Source organism: Hirundo rustica, chromosome 11 (assembly GCF_015227805.2).
Source record: "Hirundo rustica isolate bHirRus1 chromosome 11, bHirRus1.pri.v3, whole genome shotgun sequence".
NCBI lineage: Eukaryota > Metazoa > Chordata > Aves > Passeriformes > Hirundinidae > Hirundo > Hirundo rustica.
In genome coordinates, this window is record NC_053460.1 from 488242 (window position 1) to 515090 (window position 26849).

A 26849-nucleotide genomic window follows, 5' to 3' on the forward strand; every position below is an offset into this window, starting at 1 on the left:
TGGAAAGTGTTCCTGCCCATGTCAGGGGTTGGAACTGGATGAACTTTTAAGATCCCTTCCAACCCGAACCATGCTGGGTGTGTGTGATAAATACTAATGTACAAACCTCAGCCGAGCGGGGATCTGTGAGATGGGCAAGTGGCTCATGTCCTGTCTCCTCCCACATCAACCCACCTCAAGGCTGGAGTTGTCCAGCTGCAGGTTGTCGCAGAGATCAGCTTGGGGAATGAGTTCTTTTGTGTGACCACAAACAATGATTGCGCTGGTCAGGAAACGCAGGATTTATTATCATATAAAAGCAAAAAGATCTCTTGTTTTGAAAGATCAGCCAATATTTCCCTTCGATGGGAGAATGACTGTTCCACAGGCAGGGCTGTATTTTGGACACTGCCACCTTCACTGAGTTAAAAACAAACAAACAAACCCCAACCCAACCCCTTTTATCAGCAGGAACCACATTTGCTTACACAGAAGATGTCAGCAGCCCCGAGTAAATAGATCAAATGGAGCTGACATGCTACTAAATTTAATATGCAATCCTCCTGTCTTTAAAATTTCCATCGACCCACGCATTTCAAAGGTAAGTTTGTGGATTTCTTAAGTAATTATATTTCAATAACAGGCGAGAGAGAAATGTCTGGAAACTTAACAAAACCACTGACTGCTACATAAATTAAAAACTGATTGATGGATGGAGAACTTAGATGAATCGTTAAATTGGCACATGATTGGGAAAACAGACCCAAGGCTTGTGTAGGGCCCAGCTCAGCAGACTGTGACAGACAGTACCCAAAGGAGCAGGCACGCAGACAAAGCAAGGGGTGAGTGGTTGGTACCCAAAGGCAGAGTCAGGTACTGGATGGGCACCAGTGTGGAGGAGAAGCGCAGAGCTGCAGAGCAGGCACTGGCACGCAGGTGTACGAGGACACAACTGTCCCCAGCCCTGTCACCCTCCTGGGTGTTCTCCCACAACCTGTCTCAAGCTGCTCCCCAGCGCTGCAGCAAATCCCACCTCTGTGGGGCTGACAGCACAGCCAGAGGGGAGCAGGGCTGGCACAAGGCAGCCAGGAAATGGGTATTTCTGGAGCAGAAGTATCAGAGAAAAGTGGGTTGTATGAAGAGGAGAGAGAAGGTGGCCGTGCCCCTGAGAGCAACACTGATCCCTACAATGCCAAATCCTCCCGAGGGCCCAGCGCCGCGCTCGCCTCTCCAAGCTGCGCCACTAGCCAGCGCCTGCAACATCTCAAGTGGGAAAATGTAATTTTATTAAGGCTCTTGGAGCTTCACTCTCAGCATCTGCACTGCAGCAGAGCATACAAAGGGAGGTTATGAAGAATTTCTCATTATGGCCACAGGCACAGACTCATAACATCCCCTGGCCAACCTTGGTTATTAAAGCTCCTGCTCTGCCCACCTGCCCCCAGCCCCTCGCCCACACGTGCCCTCGCCCTGGGCCACCCTGCGCATCGTCCCTCAGTCCTCACGGACAGGAAACTCCTCTTTGTCTTCCCTAACTCTTATTACATGGGCACCTTCATTTGCAAACCCGCTCTTGGAGGCCCAGAGCTGTAATTAATCCACGTCACAGGAAAGCTGTAGTGTCGGGAGAATTTATGACTGGCTCTGAGCTGCCGTGATGAGCAGGGGCACCTCAGCCCCTTGTGATATAAATGCCTCTGCTAATTGGATTGCAGGAGCTAATCAGGAGCTGGAGAGAGAATGAAGGCGCTCAGCCTCCTCGCTGCTGGCGTGGGCTGATAAAGCTGGCAGCCACGGGAATTGCATCTGCGGGAATTGCATCCTGGCCCGAGATGGCTATCACAGGGTGCCCAGGGCCACCGGCGTGCGGCGGCTGCACGGAGAGCACGAGAGCTGTGCACACACACCCGAGAGCTGTGCACGCTCGAGGGCAGTGCACACACACCCGAGAGCTGTGCGCACTCGAGGGCAGTGCACACCCCAGGGCAGTGCTCACACCCGAGAGCTGTGCACGCTCGAGGGCAGTGCACACACACCCGAGAGCTGTGCACGCTCGAGGGCAGTGCACACCCCAGGGCAGTGCTCACACCCGAGAGCTGTGCACGCTCGAGGGCAGTGCACACACACCCGAGAGCTGTGCACGCTCGAGGGCAGTGCACACCCCAGGGCAGTGCTCACACCCGAGAGCTGTGCACACACACCCGAGAGCTGTGCACACCCAAGGGCAGTGCACACACACCCGAAGGCAGGGCTCCCACCCGAGGGCAGTGCACACCTGAGGGCAGTGCACACACATCCGAGAGCAGTGCACACACCCGAGGGCAGTGCTCACACCCGAGGGCAGTGCTCACACCCGAGAGCAGTGCGCACGCTCCCGAGGGCACTGCACACTCCCAAGGGCAGTGCGGGTGGGCCCATGAGCACAGGGTGGAGCTGGCTGCTCCTGTCCAGAAGCTGTCCCCAGAATTCCCCGCTGGCTGCTCTGGCCAGCAGCACCTCGGGCAGCCCTGGGCCAGGGTAGGACCATGGCATTGCACAGCTGCCTCCTCTGGCCGGTGTTGCACACACCCCACGGCCCCCCTCTGCAGCCCTTGGGGTCTCCATTGCTGACCTCAAGCATTAGAAAGGGACTGAGTACTCAATGATCCCAATGGGGTGTCTGTTGACACCTCCAGGATGTGCCTTTCCCCAGAAAGACAGAAACCAGAGAGATGAGGTGGAAGAGACACGACCAGGACACTCCTGCTGTAGGAGTGAGGTTGACTTGACCATGCCAGGAACAACCCGGGCCAATGTCACTGGCTACTCATGTGCTCCACACACCACACGGGCAGGTGGGATGTGGCTCCTGAGGATGAGCTCAGGACGCTCTTAAGATGGTCTGACTCCAGCCTTCATAGAGTATCTTAAAGCTCTGTGATCATCCCCAGCTTCTGACCAGGGCAGACCCGTTCACAGGGAGATGGGAAGAGTCCTGGACCGAGAGGTCTGACCTGGCTCTCCACCCATGCAAACCAAACACACACAAGTCCCCACCGGAGAACAGGGGGTTTTTTCAAATACAAGGCTCTTCTACATTCAAACAGCTTTTCTGTCTTCCCCATGCCCTTCTTACTGCCCTTTATTTTCATCTCTGCTTCCCTTTCTTACAAATACATGGATTAGAAAGTAAATCCTGAAAATGATGACTAAACCCAGCCATCCCTCCTTACGGAAACACTTTCCCACCTTCTTAAACCTTTTTGGAGGCACGAGGGAAAATAACCCTTGTATTTATGCAAATTTGAAAGTGGCGTGTGATGATGGAAACAAAACAGTGCTGGAGCGCAGCCAAGGCATGGCACCGACGGGGCCTCTCAGCTGCTCGCCTCCCGATTCTTCGGGGGAAGCAGCTGTAGAGAAATGAAAATACAGAAGCCCCCGCACGCACCCGCCACCGCCCGCGCGCATTCCAGCACCCGTCACCTCGGAGGCGGCAGGATGCGGGCTCTGGCCAGGCACTGCCTGCAGCCCGGAGCACCCTGTCGTCCCCCACAAGCCTCCCTGTCCCGCTGTTCCAGATTCCCCTTTCAGGAATTTACAAACATTTTCCGCAGATCAATATCTGTATTGATTATTCATTGTGAGCGAGTCCTGTGTCTTTGGTGATCCAACCTGGCAGAGTGAGCAGCCAAAGGCTGCAGCAGATACGGGGGGGAAAGAAAAGGAGAAAAAAGCCCTACGGAAGGCGAGAGAGACCCAGATCTGGCTGGGTTTGCTGCTGCCGGCAACGGAGACAGATGGAGAGGAAGGAAGGAAGAAAATGGGAATGGCATGAAAAGGAATGAAGAGACGAGAGAGCCGAGGAGAAAAAGAGAGAGCAGGAAAAACAAAGTCACCGCTGGAGAATTGGTGCCGGGGCATGCCGGCAGCCTGGAGAGATTCCAGCCTTGTGCTCGCCCTTCTGCACAGGGATGCGATGGACTTATTGCTTCGGGAGTGAAAAGTGACTCACGGTTTTGGTATCTGCTACGTAAGAGCTTTGGGGGGATTCCTTGGCTGGCTGACAGAAAGGGAAGAAAGCAGCAGCAGTGAGGTAAAACGCGATCCCTTCCTCCTGCCTTCCTGGGAATACGCGTCGCCCGGGCTGGCTGGAGCAGCTCGCTGCTCGCTTATGATATGCAAAAGGAGAATAATTAAAAGCGCCAGCATCACTTGCAAAGTGAGTAAACACAAAGCCTTTCAAAACATGCTCTTCAGCTAATGAGAAGCTGTAATTTCTTATACTTAAAGGCAAAAAAGACCCTGATGAGGCTCGGTGGAGTGTGCGCGCGCGCCTGCGTGTGTGTGCATGTGTTTGTAGATATGAGAGAATCAGTTAATTGTTGATGATGTTTAGAAAAGGGATTATGAGAAAAGACACTGAAATGATGACAGGGAACATCTTGGATCAGAGCCAGAGAAATAAAATAATCAAGGACAATCAAGCCTGCAGCTCCGGAGAAAGCGCCGACTGTTCTGCCAGGGACTTGGAAGGAATTTCCCCGCGCTGCCGAGCTGCAGCTGGAATACGTGCTTGGCACCAGGAGAGAGAACTGCAAGGAGCAGCTTGCTTGGAGCATGAGACAACAGAAGAGAGAACTATGGAGCTCTGCTACAATTCAGAGGTTAAACAGCTTTGTCTGCTTATGTGTCAGGTGGAGACTTGGTTTTGTCCACATCTGACCTGCCCTGAAAATGCAACTTCTGAAATCCCCTGACTAAAGCCGGAGCTGAGGATTCTCCAGACGCCTCTCCAGAACTACTGTGACGTTATGAAAACAAAGGAAAGGGAGCTTGAGGAATTAAGTTCTTCTGTGGCTGCAGGACCTGATGGACCTGACCATGGAAACTGTCTCTGGAATCGATTCCTTCCTTAATTCTGGAAATCAGAACCCCCTTGCTCCAGCTGGGGATTGCAGCTCACAAGCACACAGGAAAGGTGGCAGTCATCAGGAATACCAGGAGCAAGCTTTCCTTCCAACCTGGGCATCTAGCTGCTGTCCTGAACGGATGGATTTTAATAAATGTTGGCTTTCTCTTGGGCTGAGGTTGGGGTGGGGAGAGAGAATAAAGGGAAACTTAAACCATCCTGTGACTGCTGTGTTGTCAGTGAGCTACAGAAATGCCTTCCCTTTGTTTTGGATGCTAAACTCCGTCTGACTTCATTGTTGCTGGATTTTGGCACGTTATGCTCTGGGCTTCTCCAGCAGCAGAAACACATGGTCTATTAAAGTGGGAATCTTTGGGGACGCGGAGGCAGAGGAACGAGCCAATCATACGTGGCTTTTGCGCATTGCCCGTTTTCCAGCTTTGCGGCGAGCTTTCCGGACGGTGCGGATGGTAGGTACGCGTGTGCCCAGGAGGGCGGAGGGCAGCGGGGGCGCGGAGGGGCCGCGGGGGCGCCGGGACGTGCCACGGCCGCGGGGCTGCCCGGCTGCCACCCCTTCCCCTGCCCGTGCCCCTGCCCGGCTGCCGAGCCTGCTCCGCCCTGAGCGGAATGTTAAGCGGCAGGGCACATTACCATATCAAGCGGCGCTGCCCGGGCGGTGGCAGCCCCGCAGCCGCGGCCACGCAGGGCACAGCCTGTCAGACGCGCAACCCGCTCCTTTGTCAGAGCCCTTTCTAGATTTGTGTTTGGCTTTTGTTTCCCAATCAGACCCTAGAAATTCATTAACAGCGATGAAAGGCGGGGATGCAAAAGCCCGTAATGAAAATAAATGAGCTATTTAAGCGGTGCTGGGGCTGAAAGGAGGGGGTTCGTGGCGCCGGGACTGGAGGAGAAGGGAAATCCTGCCACCTGGAAAATGCCTGGACATGCGTGTCCTTCCCCGTGCCAAGGCTCCAAGGAGACGGTTACTACAAAGCCGGTGGTGTGTGTAAAGATGTTGTAGCATTGTCTTTACAGCGCCTCAAACAAACCCCAGCGACCGGTCAGGAGGAGAGGTCGGTGCTCATTGTCCCTGCTCCGGCTGCCGGTACTGCCGGAACTCCTCTCTGCTACCCCATGGGCTTTAATTAGAAACAACTTTCGGTGTCCGCAAAGATTTAAAATCTCTTGACTTTTAAAACCACTCGAGCTCGTTCACACGGGCCCTCTGCTGTGGCCCAGCAGCGTCCTTCAGCCAGCAGCCCTGACGGAAGGTGCGGTGGCCACAGGGGACGGCGGGGACCAGGCGCCACCGCTGTCCCGGACCTGGACACCCGGCTCTTCTGGTGTCTTCCTCTCCTGTGCTATTTCTTAGATTATTTCACAAATGTTACTGTCCCCTAAAGTGTTCACATGGTTGTGAGAATAAAAAGATTTCATCTGAGCACAGCCTTTTTATCAGAATTGATCTAATAAGAGAAAAACGGAAATAATCTATGCTGTATGACTTGTATTTGTAAATGGTGTGTGTGGGCTTTAAATATCACAGAAGCACAAGTTACATATTTGTCAACAGGATTTTTAAGCAAATCTGAATGTCCTCAGCCCCAGAGCTCCATACCCTGTCTGAGTGTGCCCCACTGTGGGACCAGACATGCAGCCAGGGACACCCTTCCCTGCATCCCTGGAAATGTGTCACTGGCACAGTTCTCTGAGCTCCAAGAGTCTGTAATTTCTGCCTCTGGGAAGCAAAAATGTTATCAGGGAAGAGGGAAATGGGCTCCAGCCCCTCAATGACTCTGTACCCAGCTCTTACACTGAGGGCCCAGGGCTCTGTGTCCACTGAGGTATCCCACTAATTCCAGCTGGTTTCACCAGCTATGAACCAAAGACAGACTACACAAAGATTTTATCTCTTGGAGAAATCAGAAGAAAATCTCCCAACACCTGCCACATGTCCACATTTTTCAGTGAGGAAAACAACAAACTCTTGTCTGAGGAAACCTCTCCAATTTGTACCTGGTAAAGATGTGCTGGATAATCTCACTCTACTGGACTTTAATCTATCTCCACAATTAGATAAACAAACTAAATCCCATAACATCCTTCAAAATTTATCCTAAACTACCACCAGTTCTTATAATTAAACTTTTAATTGTAAACACAGCAAATAATGGTGAAATCACAGAATTACAGAGCGATTTGGGATGGAAGGGTCCTCACAGCCCACCCAGTGCCACCCCTGCCATGGCAGGGACACCTCCCGCTGTCCCAGGCTGTGCCCAGCTCCAATGTCCAACCCGGCCTTGGGCACTGTCAGGGATCCAGGGGCAGCCACAGCTGCTCTGGGCACCCTGTGCCAGGGCCAAATGTTTGCTCTTTGCTCAGGTTCCTATGGACCATGGCTGGACTGCTGATGGGTTTTGGAGCCACTGAAATAAAACCTCATCTTCACAGCAGCTTCTGAAAGAGCCTTGTGCTAGTCAAAAAGCATTTTGGAAAATTCCATGAGAACTGGCTCTCTTGCCAGCATGTCACCCAGGTGATGAGCTGCAAATACGTTCCCAGGCATTTTTCTTGATATTGAAATAAAATAGAGGAAAGTTACTAAAAATATGTTATATTCTTATATCAGAAGATCAAGAGGTGCATTAAAAGACAATAACAAATACCCTCTTGGACCCTGAAATACAGCCTTGGTCCCATGTTGTCCCCCTCCTCTGCACTTAGGGAAGAGCAATTAGTCACGAAACAGGTAATTACAATAATACTCCGTAATTAAATCTATGAAACTCTATCAGATGTTGAACCAGGAACTTTTCCTCACCAGGTTGAAATCAAAGCCTTCAGAGTTTAATGCCCAAGGCTATTCTAGGTCCAAAAGAACCATTCTGACTAGCATGGAGAGGAGAGTTCCTTTTTATAGGGGAAGTGAACAGTGTGTTCTACTGACACAGAACCAAAATTGCTCTCATTCCCTTCTCACTCTCATACCAAAATCAAGAATAAGGTGGGATTCCAGCACTGCCATTCCTCCACAAAATCTCTGGATTCAGTTTGTAACACCTGAAGAACACCAAGGCCTGGAACATTTCCTAACTAAGTGGTAAGAGCGAATGCTTCCCTCAGGATCCTCTGAGATACTGAGAGCACAGAGCAAATGAGAGTTTGCCTATCACACGATTTCCCAAGGTCTCCATTACATTTATAAGTCTGATGATTCTCAAGAACTTGAAGTGTGCACTCATGTTGTAAACAAAATACTTCAGATAAAAATGTAGGAAGAAAAGAGGTAAGAAACCTTGTTTAAAGGATAAAAATCCCCCAAGAACTAAATATACAGGAAAAAAGAAATCCAACTCCAAATTTACATTTTTCAGTTTTCCATCAAGACAGAGAACTCTGATGAATATTTTTTGAAGCCTGTCATTAATCTTTCCATTGCTATCGGTATCACACAAGGTTAGTTTGGTAATACCAAGTATCCCAGAGATTATGAATTACCTTATAATGACTAAATGTATATAAATATATTAAAAGCAGTGACTCTTCACAGTGACTCACTGAAGTCTATTTACACAAAAAAAAAAAAAAAAAAATTAATGAAATTACTACACTTGGACCACAGGTATGTTTCCAGTGCCAAATGTCATGGTGGGGATAGTGGTAGGAAGGAAAGGGATGTTTGTCCCATGTTCAGGAAGGTGTGTTTTCTCCCAGAACATCATTTACCATGGTTTTGGGAAACTCATATTTACGAATTGTAAGAGACCATCCAAATATGATTTATGTTCACCAATTCACAGGGACAATGACCCGGATCAGGAGTCTCATCCTCTCCTCATCCTTGCTTATGGCTGTTTGATTAGGACAGACATTCAAAGGACAGTTTTCCTGCTAAGAAGATTAAGCCAAGGGCACTAATCACTTGGCCTGTTCTCTAATGACAGAAACTAACAGTTAAGGTCAACATAAATAATTAAATAACAGAGCCCTGATGGTTCTTCACCAGCCCAGACAGAGCAGCAGTCCAGCAAGGCTTTGTAGACTCATAGGAAAAACACAATCTATGGACAGCCCTGCTCAAAAAACACATTGTCATTGAAAGTAAGAGGAGCCAGCACTGCTGGCCAGCGAGTGAGGTGCTCGGACAGGTGGCATTTAAACAAAGCCACAGTGCCGTGAGGAGGAGGAGCGAGCAAACCCTGCAGCTCAGGGAGCACAAAGAGCCCTCAACTCTGCCTGAGAACAGCTCTGTTACATGTAATCACATCTCTCCTAATCCAGGTGATTTACATTACACATCCCAGGAGGGCGACCAACACAAAAATCACTTCCACAAGGCTTATGAAAATTAGGTCTTCCTACCTCACTGTGGAAACGTGGAGATGTCACAGGATCTGATGTTGATGAACGGAGCAGGGGAGATGGTTCCTATTCAGACCAGAAAAAGTCAGTACAAACTCTCCAGATCAAAGCCTGCAAATAAAAGAATGGAAAGTATATAAAATGTTTTGAACAATTTGGAATAATGCACCGAAAGAAACAGAACTTTGGGTACAGCTTGGAGCCGTTAATATTTTTTGTGTTGAGTTCCAACTCAGTCAACATTCCCAGCCGTTCCATCTCTGTCACTCAGGGCTGACCCGTAGCACCTTTTGACAGATACACTTTGCCTCCTACAAACCAGACAGCTGCACCTCCCAGCCTCCTGGCTTCACTGGGAAAAGACTCTCTCAAGGACATTTAGGCGGCTTTGCCCACAGAAACCCCAGTGGCCATCTGTACCACAGACTGGCCCAGCCATCAGCAGAGCCAGAAGCTCTGTGGTCTCCTGTGCTCTAACCAGTGCAGCTGGTCGTGGCCGCTCACCTACCCAGCAGGGGAGCAGAGACATCAGAGAGGAAAACAAACACAGGGGAGTCAGGGAAAACAGCCTGATTCATGAAAAGTCTTCTGCTTCCCAAGGGAAACCCTCCTCCTGGGTGCACAGCTTGGCACCTGGGTGGACCGCTGACCAGGAGGTGTCATGCACTTGATGCCAGGAGGTTTTTGGGACAGGAACTTTCCCATCCCCGTGGTGGTTCTCACTGCAGTCACGCATCTGTGGCTGTCAGGAATTTATAACTAGAAATCACAGAGCTCTCATGATACTCTGTTTGCTGTTGCCCAGTTTGTTGCTCCTCTGTCTGTGCTCTACACCTGAAGCTGTGGCTGCCCCCGGATCCCTGGCAGTGCCCAGGGCCAGGCTGGATGGGGCTTGGAGCAGCCTGGCACAGTGGGAGGTGTCCCTGCCATGGCACAGGGTGGGATGCAGTGAACTGAGGCCCTTCCAACCCAAACCATCTCAGGATTCCACGAACACTGTGGGACACAAGCGTGTGGGAGACACACCAGGGGAAAGGCTAAGCCACCACGCATTCAAAGCTTGGTTTAAACCAACGGGAAAAGGAAGTTATCTGAAATAAAAAAGGTACTTTCAGGAAAATGGAAGTTGTTTCCAAACAATAAAAATAGAAAAGGATATAAACCCAGCACACTAAGTGCAAACCCATGATAAGGCAAGGCAAAACAGGGTCTGGAGAACAATCATAGAGTTCGTAGAGCTAATAAAAGCTTCTCCAACACAAAAGCAGGAAGCCTGTCTGTCACCCAGAGCTGCTGATAGATAGATGGGCAAGGAGTAAAGGAGGGAATTAAGAAAGATAAGGGCACAGCAGCAAAATTAAATTAATTCCTTGCACTGCCATTCGCTATGCAGGGGTCAGCAGGGTTCATATGCCAGAGCAACAAATCACCAGAGGCCGACAGTGCCTCCTCAAGGAGCCCAAATATGAAATTGCTGAACTTTCTTCCTTTGCATCTGAGGATTGGAAGGTGAAACATTTTCACAAAAGGCTTTAGGAGTGACTCTGGGAATGACAGAGCACAGCCTGATTTCCAGAGCAGGCAAAAGGGTAGAAAACTGAGGGACAGATCAGAATCAGCAGCAATGAATAAACACACTCCTGGGGCAGAGCCTGAAAGACAAGAGCAGAGTTTATATGGACAGATCCAAGGCATCTGAGGAACCAGCCCTGCTAATACAGGCGATTTGGGCTGATACAGTGGAATCTGATTTTCTTAAAGCTTTTCTAGAACATCCCTCACTAAAGGTTCTTAAAGAAACTAAACTGTCATGGAGTAAGAGGGATTAATCTTCCTGTGAATTCCTGATAAAAAGACAGGAAAGAAAGGACACAAACACAACATTAGCAAGGGATGGAGGAGAAATTCTGCGCTGCTTCAGCTTAGTCATGAATACCTTGCAAGAGGAGAAGGCAAAGCGACACGCAGGTAGTGAGGGCAACGTGCAGGGTTTTTCAGAAGAGTCAAGTTTAAGAGAGAAGAGTTCCTGCCAAACCACCCAGAGTTCAGACTGGAGCCACAGTGCCAGTGCAAATCTGTGTAACGGGCCATACAACGGGATCCATTACTTGGACTTTGGCAGGTGTTGTGAGCCTGGATTCCCCCAGTCTGAGAGGTGGCACTGGAGATGGGACAGCCCTCCTGTGGCTACCACCAGGCTAGTGCCTGGTGAATACCTGATTCCATCCTCTGACTGACTGATGAAAGAAGGAAAGCTTTGCCATGGCCGTGAGAAATCTCCCTGCAAACACCTCCCACCTCGGAGGATCATCTTCCAAAATCCAATTGCAAACGGGATGGAATCCCTTTCATTGTTCTGGGATGGATGCAGGCGGGCAGGGGCTGCTGGAGCTGCCCTCGCTCCCCCAGGAATGTGCCTGCGAATGGCTCACTGCGCTGCCCCCCGTGTCACCCTGGGGGCACAGGCCACGGCCCCGGGGTGGGGCGGATGGAGAGGAATGGCTCTGAAGCTGTCACTAAAGGACTGCTTTCTGGAAAGGGCGCTGTGCTGCAAGGAAGCTTCCTGTCCCTCTGCCTGGCCTTGCCACCTCCTGTCCTGCACTCTGAGTGACACGGAAATCCCTCCTGCCCGGCTGAAGCTGGCCGTGATCTTACCCAGCATGGCAGGGATCGTACCCAGCATGGCAGGGAGCTTACCCAGCATGGCAGGGAGCTTACCCAGCATGGCAGGGAGCTTTGCTGGCATGGCAGGGATCGTACCCAGCATGGCAGGGAGCTTTGCCGGCATGGCAGGGAGCTTACCCAGCATGGCAGGGAGCTTTGCCAGCATGGCAGGGAGCTTTGCCGGCATGGCAGGGAGCTTACCCAGCATGGCAGGGAGCTTTGCCAGCATGGCAGGGAGCTTTGCTGGCATGGCAGGGAGCTTTCCTGGCAGCAGCTGCCTTGATTCTGCAGCAGCTGAGTTCCTGTACGGCAAAGAAAGAGCATCCGACAAAGCCCCCAGTAAATTAAACCCGACTCTTTGGGCAGCCCGGAGACGAGGGGGGGTTCCCGACGCCTGCCCAGGGCGGGCAGCACCTGCCCCTCGCGGGGCCAGGGGCTCGGGGCTCCCTTTGTCCCACCACGTGCCCACATACTGAGGCCACTTGTTCCCGTCTGATCGCAATTAGCACCGTGCCAAATTCCTCGTGCCCCGCGCTAATTCGAGAGGATGGGCATGTCACACCCTGCCAAGAATTACAGCCACTGCCAGCCGGGGCAGCCCGACCCTTTGTTTCAGAAGTGTGGGCTCATGGACTCTCTTCCTTTGTCAGAAATACCCGTGGAGGCGCTGGAGGAGGCAGAAGCTGCAGGCTCACCCGTAAGGATGCTGTGCGTATGACTGAGGGGCTCTGCCACGCTCCCTGCTCTGTCACACCAACCCGCAAGTTTAGAAAAATCAGCGGTGCCCAGGAGCTGAAAGCCCAGGGCCGCATGGCTGCTGCAGAGCTGTGGAACGCAGCACGGAACGGAGCACGGAGCGCGGAGCAGGGAACACGGAGCACGGAGCGCGGAGCAGGGAACACGGAGCGCGGAGCAGGGAACACGGAGCACGGAGCGCGGAGCAGGGAACACGGAGCACGGAGCAGGGAACACGGAGCACGGAGCAGGGAACACGGAGCACGGAGCAGGGAACATGGAGCACGGAGCAGGGAGCACGGAGCACGGAGCAGGGAACATGGAGCACGGAGCACGGAGCAGGGAACATGGAGCGCGGAGCAGGGAACACGGAGCGCGGAGCAGGGAACACGGAGCGCGGAGCAGGGAGCACGGAGCAGGGAACATGGAGCACGGAGCACGGAGCAGGGAACATGGAGCGCGGAGCAGGGAACATGGAGCGCGGAGCAGGGAACACAGAGCACGGAGCAGGGAACATGGAGCGTGGAGCAGGGAACACGGAGCACGGAGCACGGAGCAGGGAACATGGAGCGCGGAGCAGGGAACACGGAGCACGGAGCAGGGAACATGGAGCGCGGAGCAGGGAACATGGAGCGCGGAGCAGGGAACACGGAGCACGGAGCAGGGAACATGGAGCGCGGAGCAGGGAACACGGAGCACGGAGCAGGGAACATGGAGCGCGGAGCAGGGAACATGGAGCACGGAGCGCGGAGCAGGGAACACGGAGCGCGGAGCAGGGAACATGGAGCGCGGAGCAGGGAACATGGAGCGCGGAGCAGGGAACACAGAGCACGGAGCAGGGAACACGGAGCACGGAGCAGGGAACATGGAGCGCGGAGCAGGGAACATGGAGCGCGGAGCAGGGAACACGGAGCACGGAGCACGGAGCAGGGAACATGGAGCGCGGAGCAGGGAACACGGAGCACGGAGCAGGGAACATGGAGCGCGGAGCAGGGAACATGGAGCGCGGAGCAGGGAACACGGAGCACGGAGCAGGGAACATGGAGCGCGGAGCAGGGAACATGGAGCACGGAGCGCGGAGCAGGGAACACGGAGCGCGGAGCAGGGAGCACGGAGCGCGGAGCAGGGAACACAGAGCACGGAGCAGGGAACACAGAGCACGGAGCAGGGAACATGGAGCACGGAGCAGGGAACACGGAGCACGGAGCAGGGAACACGGAGCACAGACCACGAACATGGAGCACGGAACACGGAGCACAGACCACGAACACGGAGCACGGAACGCGGAACACAGACCGTGATGATGGCCAGAACAGCCACAAATTCCGCCTGCTGAGCTGGTGATGTCCCGAACGTTCCCGGGTGGTGATTCCCTCCTGCCTGGTGTCTGCCAGAAGAGTCACAGAATCCTCTGGGTCGGCTAAGCTCATTGAGTCCTCCCCTGAGCTCACTGAGCTCTGCCATTCCCCAGCACTGCCACGGCCACCACTGCCCCATGTCCCCAAGCGCCACATCCTCATGGTTTTTAAATCCCTCCAGGGATGGGGACTCCACCACTGCCCTGGGCACCTGTGCCAGGGCTGGACAGCCCTTTCCAGGAAGGAATTCTCCCAGAAAGGAATTTCTCCCTTACACAGACTCAGCAGTCTGGCTTTTGAAGGACACTGCTCTCCTGAACCCAGCCTGTCTTTAGCAGCCACAGCTGTAGTAACCCGTACGTACAAGCCGTTGTAAAACCTCAATAATTCCAACCAATTCCAAGGAGGATGTTGTGAATTACCGAATTTGTCAGGTTAGCAGCATGAGAGCAAACGTTCACACAGAACAATGCTTCACAAAACGCAATTTAACTTATTTTCTTAATTGTGGGCTGATTCTTATTTATGCTAATTCATAACAGATTATGAACCCTATTATGTAATTGGAAAAATGACCATAAAACTTTCACAATGCTAGAGAGGTTTTTGGTTATTTGGTTTTTTACACTCCATTGCTTACGAGGGCTGGCACACACATGGCTGGGCTTGTGTCCCCGTGTCCCCCCGACACAGACCTGCCATCGATTGCAGAGCACAGCCCAGCTCCACGCAGCAAATGAAGCCATTTGTCGAGCACTGGGGTTGCTCTGTGAGGGACTGAGAAAGGGACACAGATCCTCCCTGGAGAGGCTGAGGCACATCAGGATGTGCCCAGGTATTGCCCCAACCCTGGAAGTGTCCAAGGCCAGGCTGGATGGGGCTTGGAGCACCCTGGGATAGTGGAAGATCCCTGCCCATGGCCGGGGTTGGAACGGGATGAGCTCTGAGGTCCCTTCCAGCCCAAACCATTGTGGGATCGTACAAGGAGGAACTGCTCTGCTCTGGGACTGACTGGGGCCTCTCTGGGTCACATCCTGCTCGGCCTCCTGGCCTGGGAACAGGATGGACTGACAGGGACCGAAGCCAGAGGGGAAAGCCACACGGCCAGTATCTCAGGGAGGAAATCCCCCAGCAGAGAGCTGTGGCAGGACATGGAACTGTTACATTTTAAATCCTGGCAGTAAGTTTTTTTTACCCAGAGTGTGCATCTGAGGGGCCTGAGCCGGAGCGAGAACTGGCTGTTGGAGCTGTAATTGGTTTTTGACGATTGTATCTTTTCCTGTGTTACTGCTGTACATGGCTGGGGTTTGTACAATACTGCAAATCAATAAAAATGCATGAAAAAACGTTCTGCCACCCCCCTTAAAAGTTAAAAAATCTCATTAGTATTCTGGCACTGCTGTTTTAAATCAGTCAGTCTTTGTTTTCCATCCCAAGCCCGAGACTCGCTGGGGATTCCCCCAGGACCCCTCTGAGGAGCCAGTGCCGTGCTCTGGCCAGGAGCGCCCCTGCCCCTGGACACACCCGGGGATGTGGCACAGGGCACAGGGCAGCGTCACCTCTGTCACCGCAGACACTCTGGCTCGTATGGAGGAGCTGGAGCCAGGAGGGTGATGGATTCTCCCCAGTTATGGGGAAGCCTGTGGCAGGAGGAGCCAGTGCTCCTCGCGCTGCTCTGGTCCCTCTGCGTGGTTCCTCAGGACCAACATCAGCAAATGCACTCCCAAAGTCACACCGTGTCACCGAAATCTCTGGGGTTCTGTTTCCTGACATACACAACAAACCATAAAAACACAGAAGTTTCTGGTTGGAAAGGGATCTCACAGCCCATCCCATTCCACCCCTGCCCTGGGCAGGGACAACTTCCACTGTTCCATGCTGCTCCAAGCCCTGTCCAGCCTGGCCTTGGGCACTGCCAGGGATCCAGGGGCAACCACAGCTGCTCTGGGCACCTGTGCCAGGGCTGCCCACCCTCGCAGGGAACAATTTCTTCCCAGTATCCCATCCATCCCTGCCCTCTGGCAGTGGAAGCCATTCCCTGTTCCTGTCCCTCCAGCCCTTGTCCAAAGTCCCTTTCCAGATCTCTTAAGCTCCTTCAGGCACTGGAAGGGGCTCTAATGTCTCTCCAGAGCCTTCTCTTCTCCAGGTGAACCTAAAGAGAATAGAAGTAGGAAAAAACCCCACAAGAACCTATTCACTCTCACTCCAGATTAGGACTGGGACAGGGATGAGGACAGGGGAGCTCCTTGAAGAGATGAAGGAGTTGGGGCAGTGTAACTGGCAGGAGCCCCACTGCTGCTGCCAACCCAGGCGGTGCTGACGGTGCCGAGGGAACGGCACAGCTGACAAGGGGCAGGAGAGGCACAGACACCCCAGCACGGGCTCATACTGACCCCAGGTACAGCCTCATCCCTTCTGGATACAGGGATATGAATCCACTGCTTTGCTTCGGCTCAGTGACTGACCATCAAACCCAGACCCTGAAAGGAGTGCTTCATGTTAAATGGAAACATTTATATTCCTAAAGAAAAACAAAAAAAATTTGAGTTTGATAAGAATACTTTGTTTTACACAAGCAAAACTTTTCATTTTGACTGTGGGGTTTTTAAAAATGTTGTTCTGAAAGAAAGCCTTGCTAACAAAACGTAGTGATTTTAATTTTTTCTGATTTTTCTAAAGCATCTTCACTTTTATTCAATCTCTTCCATTTAACATAGCTTTGCAAACCTTTAAAGCCTGTTTTTCTGAAAATAAATTACTTTCTTCTAAGTCTGTGTGTCCGCAGGAGCCTTTGCTCCGCAATGAACACACACACGTCTCTGAGTTCAGTATTTTGTCACATCAGCCTGGCCCCAGTCTGGAATTCCTCAGGAATTAAAGCCTTACATAAACACTGCATTTAACTCCATTACAATATAATAATGATTTTTAAACAACGTTGTAATAGGTTCTATAATTTTTTTTTAAGTGCATATTACTGTACTGTCATGGTTTCCTTCGCCCCCTAACAGCCCAGTCAAAGCAACAGATACAAAGGTAAACACAACTGGGAAGGTACTGAGCACTACGTGGCCCCTTTCCCAGGTTTAGAACTTGCTTTTCCCAGCTGCCAGCTGCTCCACAGACAGCCCATACTAAATGTGGGACAATTTGTGTATTCTTAAACTAAAATATTTTTCAGTTAAAGCAAGCATAAATTATTTATTCATTTGTATTTGCATTTAAATACTTGAAAAATGTCCAAATTAACTGCTTTGAAAATTGTTCCAAAATTTTCCCCTAGGTTGTGACCTTGTGGCCAAGTCTAATCTCAAAGCAAATTGAAACACTGAACACATCCAGCAGCTCTGGATGTGCTTTGCCCAGGGAATCAGTGCAACCAAGCGCTGGGTTTGCGGCCCACACAGGGCTTTTCCACCACGTTACCCAAGCCCAGGGCTGATGACCCAAGATTTTGTTGGGAAGGTTTTATTCATCTAACTCGGTGGCTTCCTTGAAGCTCCTGTTTGCAGCCATACCCAGCTCGGTCCTCCTTTGAAAATCCTTCCCAACGTTTGTGGTCGTGGTGGAAAGCGCCGAGATTCAGAAACCAGAATTCCAAGGAAAATAGGAACTACATCAGTTTAATACTCCATACATATTTGCGTCAAATCTGCGCTTTAGGGAGCTCAGCTGATAGCCACGACAGGGTTTTATCTCCCATCCTCTCTAGCCCTGCGTGCACCCACGGCCGGGCGGCGCCGCACGCCCCGCGCTCACATCCCATCCCAGCCTGGCCACCGAGCTCCAAAGCCAAACGCCATCAGGGAGCATAGCTGCAGGCTTGTCCTGCCTTTGTCACGAATCTGGTTTCTGCAAAGAGCAGAATTACAGCAGATTAATTCCTTACACCGTCCCTCACAAGGAGAACTGCTGAGAGGGAAGGGAGGAAGCCCAGGCACTGCTCTAAGATCTCAGCCAGCTGCAGAATGTCATGAATCAGCAAGAGAGGTGGTTTCCTGACAGCATGTCCTGATTCCAGTGCCCCCAGACGAGGGGAGCTCCTGTGCTCAGGATTATTCTCCTTTCATGAACAGAATGAAGAAAACAGAAATAAAAGAGAATTCTTACGTGTGCAAAAGAGGACAATAGTCAAGAGTTTGTCTGTCAAGCCTTTGGTGGATCAGACATGTACCTAAAGAAGTATCCAAGAGGTTTGTTTTATTTAATATTTCAAATTAATAATAAAATCCATTCTAAATCAAGAGAGCAGGATGGACCTGGGTTTGGAGCTCCTAACCTAGAAACCAACTTGGGCCCCTCACCTGAGCACAGCAGGTTTGGGCTTCCAGGAAGAGGAGACTACCAAGCTTCCACTGCTTCTTCAGCCCCTTCTCACTGCAGGTTCTCTGGGTCAGAGCCCTCTGAGAGCCACGAGCTCATCTCCAATCCCATCTCCCGGCTTAGGGGCAGCCTGTGCTCAAACGCAGAAAATGCAAAGCTCTTGTCAGGGAATGGCTCGTGTTGGGGGGCCAGAGGGGAGCAGCAGCCCTGCCCTGCCGTGCACACATCAGTGACAAGTTCCTCCCTTCCTCCTTCCTCGAGCAGCACTGAGCAGCCCTGGGTCCCTGCCAGTGTCCCCTCCCCAGGTGATTTCCTGCTCTCTTTTTAACACTCCCCGGCTCCTGGACGCACGATCCCAGCTCCTGCACGGCCTGGCCGTGCCCTCAGAGCCCGGGAGCGCCGTCCCGGCGCAAACACGGGCACCAGAGCCGAGGCGATGCTCCGGCAGCACGGAGCCGTCTCCTGTAAATAACCCCGGCTTTGCACATGGATTATTTAGGCTTTCTGATGAAACTGCAGAAATGCCACTGCGGCGGCCGTGCGCCCAATCAGGCGGCGGCTCCGTGACCCCGGCCTCTCCCGGCTCCGAGCTTCAAGGGGAAAAACCCTCCTTGTCTCTCGTTAGCCCTTTTTTTTATGATCTAGGATTCTGTTAATAATGACTCCGTGTTACATAAAACAGTTACATTAATGTCACCGAGTCCCAAAAGTACTGAATCGAGCTGACTCCTTCAGAAAGGAAGAAAGTAATAGATACGAGCCTTAATAAGAGCACGGATCCGAAGGATGGGAAGGGCTCCACCAAATCGCTTTCTCCTTCCTATTTGAAATGGGGGATTTAAAGGGCCATGCGGCTGGAGAAGATCAGAGTCGTGGCACGGTAACTGTGAACATGCCATCAAAGGGAGCAAATCAAACGTGATTTTAGGTGGTGTTGCAAAGGCACGCTCAGCCTGCTCCACCTGCCCGCTCCGCTCCCAGTTGCTAATGGGGAAAGGAGATGGAGAGGCTCGGCAGCCCCACAACCTGGCGCTCACCTTTCATCTCCGGAATGAAAGTGCTGCCTCAGACCCGCAGCTTTGGAGAAATAAGTTGCCTGGACTCAGTTTAGAGGAAAAAGTGGCCAAGTCTTTGACCTATGCACACGGCTGAGACTATTTCTACTCCTCTACAGCTAGAGCAGACGTTACAATTAAAAGCAACACCCAGTGACCATTAGTGCTTGAAATATATTAAAACAGAACAAAACCTCTAATCAGAGGGATTAAAACACTTAAGTGGCAAAACTAGTCATGTCTGAAAGCTAGAAAAAGGAAACAGTTCTGACCAAGCCATCTGCAATGGAACATGATGCAGAAGAGGTGTGATCAGAATCAAACTTTGGTGGGTGGCAAAGTCCCTGAGAATCGTGCCCAGGGAACATGAAAATTGATTAATAAATTTGTAAGCAGTTGCAAGTAGTTTAAGGGAAGAAATATGATATGAAAACCAAAGTTATGTTTGCTGAATCTTGCTTAGCTGGGCATCCACCAGCCAGAGACAGGGCAGGTGTTTGGATTGCCACTGTGGTGAATTTGTGAAAAGGTAAGAACCTAAGGCCAAGATGAGACTATAAACAGACACAGTGTATTTTGTAGAGTGGCACCAACACATAAGGCTGGACTTGGAAAAATGAAAGCACAAGGAGGAAACATGAGGCCTGATGGGGCCCCGGGGTGGTGCTTCAGAAAGATGGAATCAAAGCAGGAAAGTGCCACCAGCCACAGAGAATGCAATATCCAGAACAACACAGGATTTACCTCGTGTAGATATGTAACAAACAGGGGAAAACCTAAATTAATGGTAGAGATCCGAGTGCCAGACTCCGGCACGCTCCTGACTCGCGGCCCGCTGAGCTGGGAACCCCCCGGAGCGGAAGGATGACCACGGACAGCGGCTGTGCCCAAAGCAGTCAGTGACCACCAGGCAAAGCCAGCAACACACAGCCCACGGCAGTGGGGAGTATGAGACAGGCGAAAGCAGGAAGCAGAAGGTTATTCCTTAGGAAACCTGCACGCTCCACCAGCACATCTCCTGTTCTGGTTTGCACCAGGACCTCCTCTCCCAGCAGAGCCTGGGAGCAGCTCGAGACCAGCACTCAAGTGCCATTCACACTCATCTGTTCAAACAAATCCAAATTCAACTCCCCTGACAGAGATCCTCCCGGGGATTAGGTCTATTAAAATTTGTATTTTGCAATTACTTCAGTTTGCTTTGCTTCTTTTCAAGGTTTTATGCTAAATTACATGGATGGAGGGTCAAGCTTTGTTTAAAAGATCTGGTTTTTCTGGGTTGTGCCACTGTTGGAACAAATTTTAAATCATGTGATACAATCACCATTTTGATTGATAGGGTCACTTTTAACCAGCCTGTCTGTGTTTAACAGAGCAAAATCTGGCTTGATCTACTAATTTTTAATTTAACATAAATAAAGAACATGACAGATCAGCCACTTTTCCCAATGCCCTGCTATAAAATGCTCACACTGGAATGAGGTTTGTGTTTATGCAGCTCACCATGACGAACAGCAGGCACCACCACTTTTGGGGAGAAGAAGCTACACCTCTGTGCGTCCATTCCAAATTCACAGAGTGGCTGTACCAGTTCTGATCTCAGAGTGGTGTGAGAATTAATTTGTGAACAACCAAAAGTATAATCTAAGTGCTAGGTGCAATTATTTCAAGCACTAACTATCTCATGACAATGGCAGATAGGAGTTAGACAGCAATGAGACTAAAACTGTGGTTATTTCATTATTGCATAGACAATGCCAGCCCTCAAAGCATGCCAGGCATTTTCCAGATCAGAGGAAAGTGTGATCCCTGCTCTGAGAGCGCCTAATCTAAAAAGTCAAAGATGAAAAGAGGGAAAGGAACTCTGGATACAAAGGAATCTATGTAGTGACAGGTCCCAGCTTGTTATTTTAATTAAAAATATGCTAAATCCTCCTTTTTGCCTCTTTCAGCCCTCTCATCCTGGCTCTAAGCTTCAATTTCAGTGTCCACACAACCTCCTTAATCATCCACTGCTCTCTCCACATAAAGGAGCTCTTTGGAGCCGTGTCAGTCTGGGAATAGGGTACGTGGCGGCTGGGCACGATGACAGATCCCAGAAACTGGAAATCCAACAGATCCAGCCCAAATGTGCTTCTGGAGAGCCATGCGTATCCTGCCAACAGGGGCCTGGAATTCAGAGGTTTCTTGTGACTTACAGGGAGTAAAATGAAGTAAAGTCCCCAGCAGTGGCTCCCTTGCACCTGCATCTGGGCACACCGTGCAAAGGGCAGCCAATGCCCTAAACCTGCCCCAGAGGACCATCAAATCCCTGAGCCCAACACATAAAAACCTACTTTATCAATGACTACAGAGTGAGCCAGCGGTGTCCTGCTAGTTTAAATCTTGTCCAAGAGTTTTACCGGGGCTCACAGGTCCCGCTGCCACCCTCCTGCTGGCACATCTCAAACTCGATGCAAACGTCCCCTGGCCCCACTGCCTGTGCCCCGCTCCCTGGCTGCCCCTGGAGCCCACTGCATATTCCTTCAGATGTCTAACAAGCGTGGAACACAACCGAGGTTTAGAGAGAGGCAGAAATCAATACGGCAGCTTCCAGCAGGCACACTGAGGGATTAGCTGTCCCACGGAACAGCACCGGCGGCTCAGTGGGAGAGTCATGACTCCGAATAGTGCACGAGGTTTATGAGGCTGGGGAGCGGCCTCTGGCTCGGTAACCTCCAGCTGGCAGGAGGAAAGCACCCTCACCACCCTGCTGCAGCGCCAGCAGAAGGGACAGGGCAGCAGTGGCCCCAGAGGTCACCCTGAGCACTGCCCGGCCGTCGGTGTCTCCCACACCTCCACTGCAGCTGCGTGACGAGTTTTGGCTCTGGAGCCTGAAAGGGAACAACCCAGAAAGGTTCTGGACTCCGCTTCCTGGCAGCATGCAGGGTCCCCGACGGGTTCGGGCAGTACAGGCCTCTCCAGGGCAGTGTCCCTGCACAGGGACAGGCAGCAGTGCCCGCAGTGTCCCCGCACGGGGACAGGCAGTGTCCCCGCAGTGTCCCTGCGCAGGGACAGGCAGCAGTGCCCGCAGTGTCCCTGCACAGGGACAGGCAGTGTCCCCGCAGTGTCCCCGCACAGGGACAGGCAGCAGTGCCCGCAGTGTCCCTGCACAGGGACAGGCAGTGTCCCCGCAGTGTCCCCGCACAGGGACAGGCAGTGTCCCCGCAGTGTCCCCGCACAGGGACAGGCAGTGTCCCCGCAGTGTCCCTGCACAGGGACAGGCAGCAGTGCCCGCAGTGTCCCTGCACAGGGACAGGCAGTGTCCCCGCAGTGTCCCCGCACAGGGACAGGCAGTGTCCCCGCAGTGTCCCCGCACAGGGACAGGCAGTGTCCCCGCAGTGTCCCCGCACAGGGACAGGCAGTGTCCCCGCAGTGTCCCTGCACAGGGACAGGCAGCAGTGCCCGCAGTGTCCCTGCACAGGGACAGGCAGTGTCCCCGCAGTGTCCCTGCACAGGGACAGGCAGTGTCCCCGCAGTGTCCCTGCACAGGGACAGGCAGTGTCCCCGCAGTGTCCCTGCACAGGGACAGGCAGTGTCCCCGCAGTGTCCCCGCGCAGGGACAGGCAGCAGTGCCCGCAGTGTCCCTGCACAGGGACAGGCAGCAGTGCCCGCAGTGTCCCTGCACAGGGACAGGCAGCAGTGCCCGCAGTGTCCCCGCACGGGGACAGGCAGTGTCCCCGCAGTGTCCCTGCACAGGGACAGGCAGTGTCCCCGCAGTGTCCCCGCACGGGGACAGGCAATGTGCCCGCAGTGTCCCCGCACGGGGACAGGCAGCAGTGCCCGCAGTGTCCCCGCACGGGACAGGCAGCAGTGCCCGCAGTGTCCCTGCACAGGGACAGGCAGCAGTGCCCGCAGTGTCCCTGCACAGGGACAGGCAGTGTCCCCGCAGTGTCCCCGCACGGGGACAGGCAGCAGTGCCCGCAGTGTCCCCGCACGGGGACAGGCAGCAGTGCCCGCAGTGTCCCCGCACGGGGACAGGCAGTGTCCCCGCAGTGACCCCTGCACAGGGACAGGCAGTGTCCCCGCAGTGTCCCCGCACGGGGACAGGCAGCAGTGCCCGCAGTGTCCCCGCACGGGGACAGGCAGTGTCCCCACAGTGTCCCCGCACGGGGACAGGCAGCAGTGCCCGCAGTGTCCCCGCAAGGGGACAGGCAGTGTCCCCGCAGTGTCCCTGCACAGGGACAGGCAGTGTCCCCGCAGTGTCCCTGCACAGGGACAGGCAGTGTCCCCGCAGTGTCCCCGCACGGGGACAGGCAGCAGTGCCCGCAGTGTCCCCGCACGGGGACAGGCAGTGTCCCCGCAGTGTCCCCGCACAGGGACAGGCAGCAGTGCCCGCAGTGTCCCCGCACAGGGACAGGCAGCAGTGCCCGCAGTGTCCCCGCACGGGGACAGGCAGTGTCCCCGCAGTGTCCCTGCACAGGGACAGGCAGCAGTGCCCGCAGTGTCCCCGCACGGGGACAGGCAGTGTCCCCGCAGTGTCCCCGCGCAGGGACAGGCAGCAGTGCCCGCAGTGTCCCCGCACGGGGACAGGCAGCAGTGCCCGCAGTGTCCCCGCACAGGGACAGGCAGCAGTGCCCGCAGTGTCCCTGCACAGGGACAGGCAGCAGTGCCCGCAGTGTCCCCGCACGGGGACAGGCAGCAGTGCCCGCAGTGTCCCCAGCGCTGGCGGCCCCGCCCGGAGCGCTCCCCGCTCCCGCAGCGCTCTGACCCCGGCGCGCAGAGCGCCGTAAATCTGCCGCACCTGATGGGAGATGGGCTTTTTAGGATCTCTCCGGGTGCTTTGAGGTAGCACTTCCATGAACTCCGTGCCACAATAAATAACGCTACCTGCAATATGTCTTAGGGAACGTGGCAGCAGCCGCTGTCCTGCCATGAATTTTTATTCTTTTGCCGTCTGGAAGATAGATTCCAGATACAGCATTTCCCCGCACTTAGTGTCAAATCTCTTTACCCCTTTGCCCCGACAGAATGACAGGGACCACAAATAAAATAAAAGAATAAAAAAGAAGCTTAGGAAAAATGGCCTGAGAGCAGAGGGAGAGCACTAAACTCCCCTCCCTCTGCGGCTGAGCAGCTTCAGATCTGACAGCAGTGACTAAGGCAGGGGCAGTTGGAATGGGAAAAGGCAATTTTTGTATGCTGCCAGTGAGGTTTCTGCAGGAGGATTCCACAGAAAGGAGAGCAGAGATGAAATTTCTCTGCAACAGTGGAGAATACAGTGGGTTTGTGTGCTGGCCCAAACTGCTGTGCCGGGGATGGGGAAATTAAGTACCTACCCAATAAAGGGATTTTTAAAGATAAAACCTTTTTAAATATTAAAAAAAGGGTCATTATAAAGAAAAATGGTCTAAATATTTGCAATACCGTGACCCGTAGATCTGATACCAAGGCTAGAGTGCAAAGCAGGAATGTTGTAACAATCACCAAAAAGAGTAGCCAGGAAAATGCATGGAGCTGGCATGAAGCGCTGCCAGGTCCATTGGGATTGCTGAGACGCAGCGTGCAGGACAGAGCAGGGCTGGACAGGGCAGAGCAGGGCTGGACAGGGCAGAGCAGGGATGGACGGAGCAGAGCAGGGCTGGACAGGGCAGAGCAGGGCGGGACGGGACAGAGCAGGGCTGGACAGGGCAGAGCAGGGATGGACAGGGCAGAGCAGGGCTGGACGGAGCAGAGCAGGGCTGGACGGGACAGAGCAGGGCTGGACAGGGCAGAGCAGGGCTGGACAGGGCAGAGCAGGGCTGGACGGGACAGAGCAGGGCTGGACAGGGCAGAGCAGGGCTGGACAGGGCAGAGCAGGGCTGGACAGGGCAGAGCAGGGCTGGACAGGGCAGAGCAGGGCTGGACAGGGCAGAGCAAGGCTGGACAGGGCAGAGCAGGGCTGGACAGGGCAGAGCAGGGATGGACAGGGCAGAGCAGGGATGGACAGGGCAGAGCAGGGATGGACAGGGCAGAGCAGGGCTGGACGGGACAGAGCAGGGCTGGACAGGGCAGAGCAGGGCTGGACAGGGCAGAGCAGGGATGGACAGGGCAGAGCAGGGATGGACAGGGCAGAGCAGGGCTGGACAGGGCAGAGCAGGGATGGACAGGGCAGAGCAGGGCTGGACAGGGCAGAGCAGGGCTGGACGGGACAGAGCAGGGCTGGACAGGGCAGAGCAGGGCTGGACAGGGCAGAGCAAGGCTGGACAGGGCAGAGCAGGGCTGGACAGGACAGAGCAGGGCTGGACAGGGCAGAGCAGGGCTGGACAGGGCAGAGCAGGGCTGGACGGGGCAGAGCAGGGCTGGACAGGGCAGAGCAGGGCTGGACGGGGCAGAGCCCCACGCAGCAGTTGGACACGCACAGAGCGGGGCCACCGGAGTTGTGCTGCCCGCAGGGGAACCTCAGCGGGGCCAAGAGGAACCCCAGGATCCAGGAGAGGCCAAAGCCCAGTTCTGCTCCCGGGCAGGAGCAAGCCCAGGCACAGCACACGCAGGGGCTCCTACGCTGGAGGACACTGGGCTGCCCACGGGGCAGAAGCACCCCGGGATGTGCTGGGAGGACACGGCCGCTCCGGGGGCTGATCCCACCTGGCTCCTCTGCTCAGCACTGCTGAGGCTGTGTCTGGAGCACTGCGCCCAGCTCAGACACGGACGTTCAGGCTGGACACGACAACATCCAGGGTGCCCTCCAGCCTCAGCAAGTCCTAGCCCAGGACCAGGCTTTGCTTTCTGGGTGCCACATACAAGCAACTGAGCAAACCACCATGGGACTCACTTGAAAAAATCCCAAATGTAGGCAGGTAAAATATTATTAAGTTGTACAATTCCATTGGGACTATGAGAAATATCTGCTCAAACAACTGCATAACAGCTGGAAAAACTCTAGAAAAGGTAAACAGCTCCCACTAGCCAGGAGCTAATAGTGCACAAGGCTTTTTTCCTCTCAGTTTCCCTCTTCCAGTTCAGTGTCTTATAGAAAGCAAACATCATGGCTCTTTTCCACTTTGAATATCTGGGCTGCAGTGCAATCTTGTCTGAATTTGAAGACGTTATTTTACTTTCTTCCTTTACTCTGATGAAATTACCACGTTTCATGTCCCTGACATGTAAAAGATGTCAGGGTCAGCACTCCAGTACCCTTCCACTAACACACACATCCAGTCAGAACACACAATAGCAAAGACTTCATTGTTCTGCCATCGAGTCACCAGGGTCCAGTCTTCAGGTGAAGCCAGAATCCAGGGATACCCTACAGAATATCCCCTTCAGCAGGTGTGAGCCCAGTTCACATCAAAAATGATGACCCACTGGTTGGAACACAGCCACACAGCTGCCTTAACATCTATCCTCTTCCTATTTCCACTTCTGAAACTGAACTTTAAACACTGGAACTAGGACTTTGCAGAACATGTATTTTACTGAGCAACAGCTGCACAAAACCAGCCCCCTGAAGATGTCAAATGA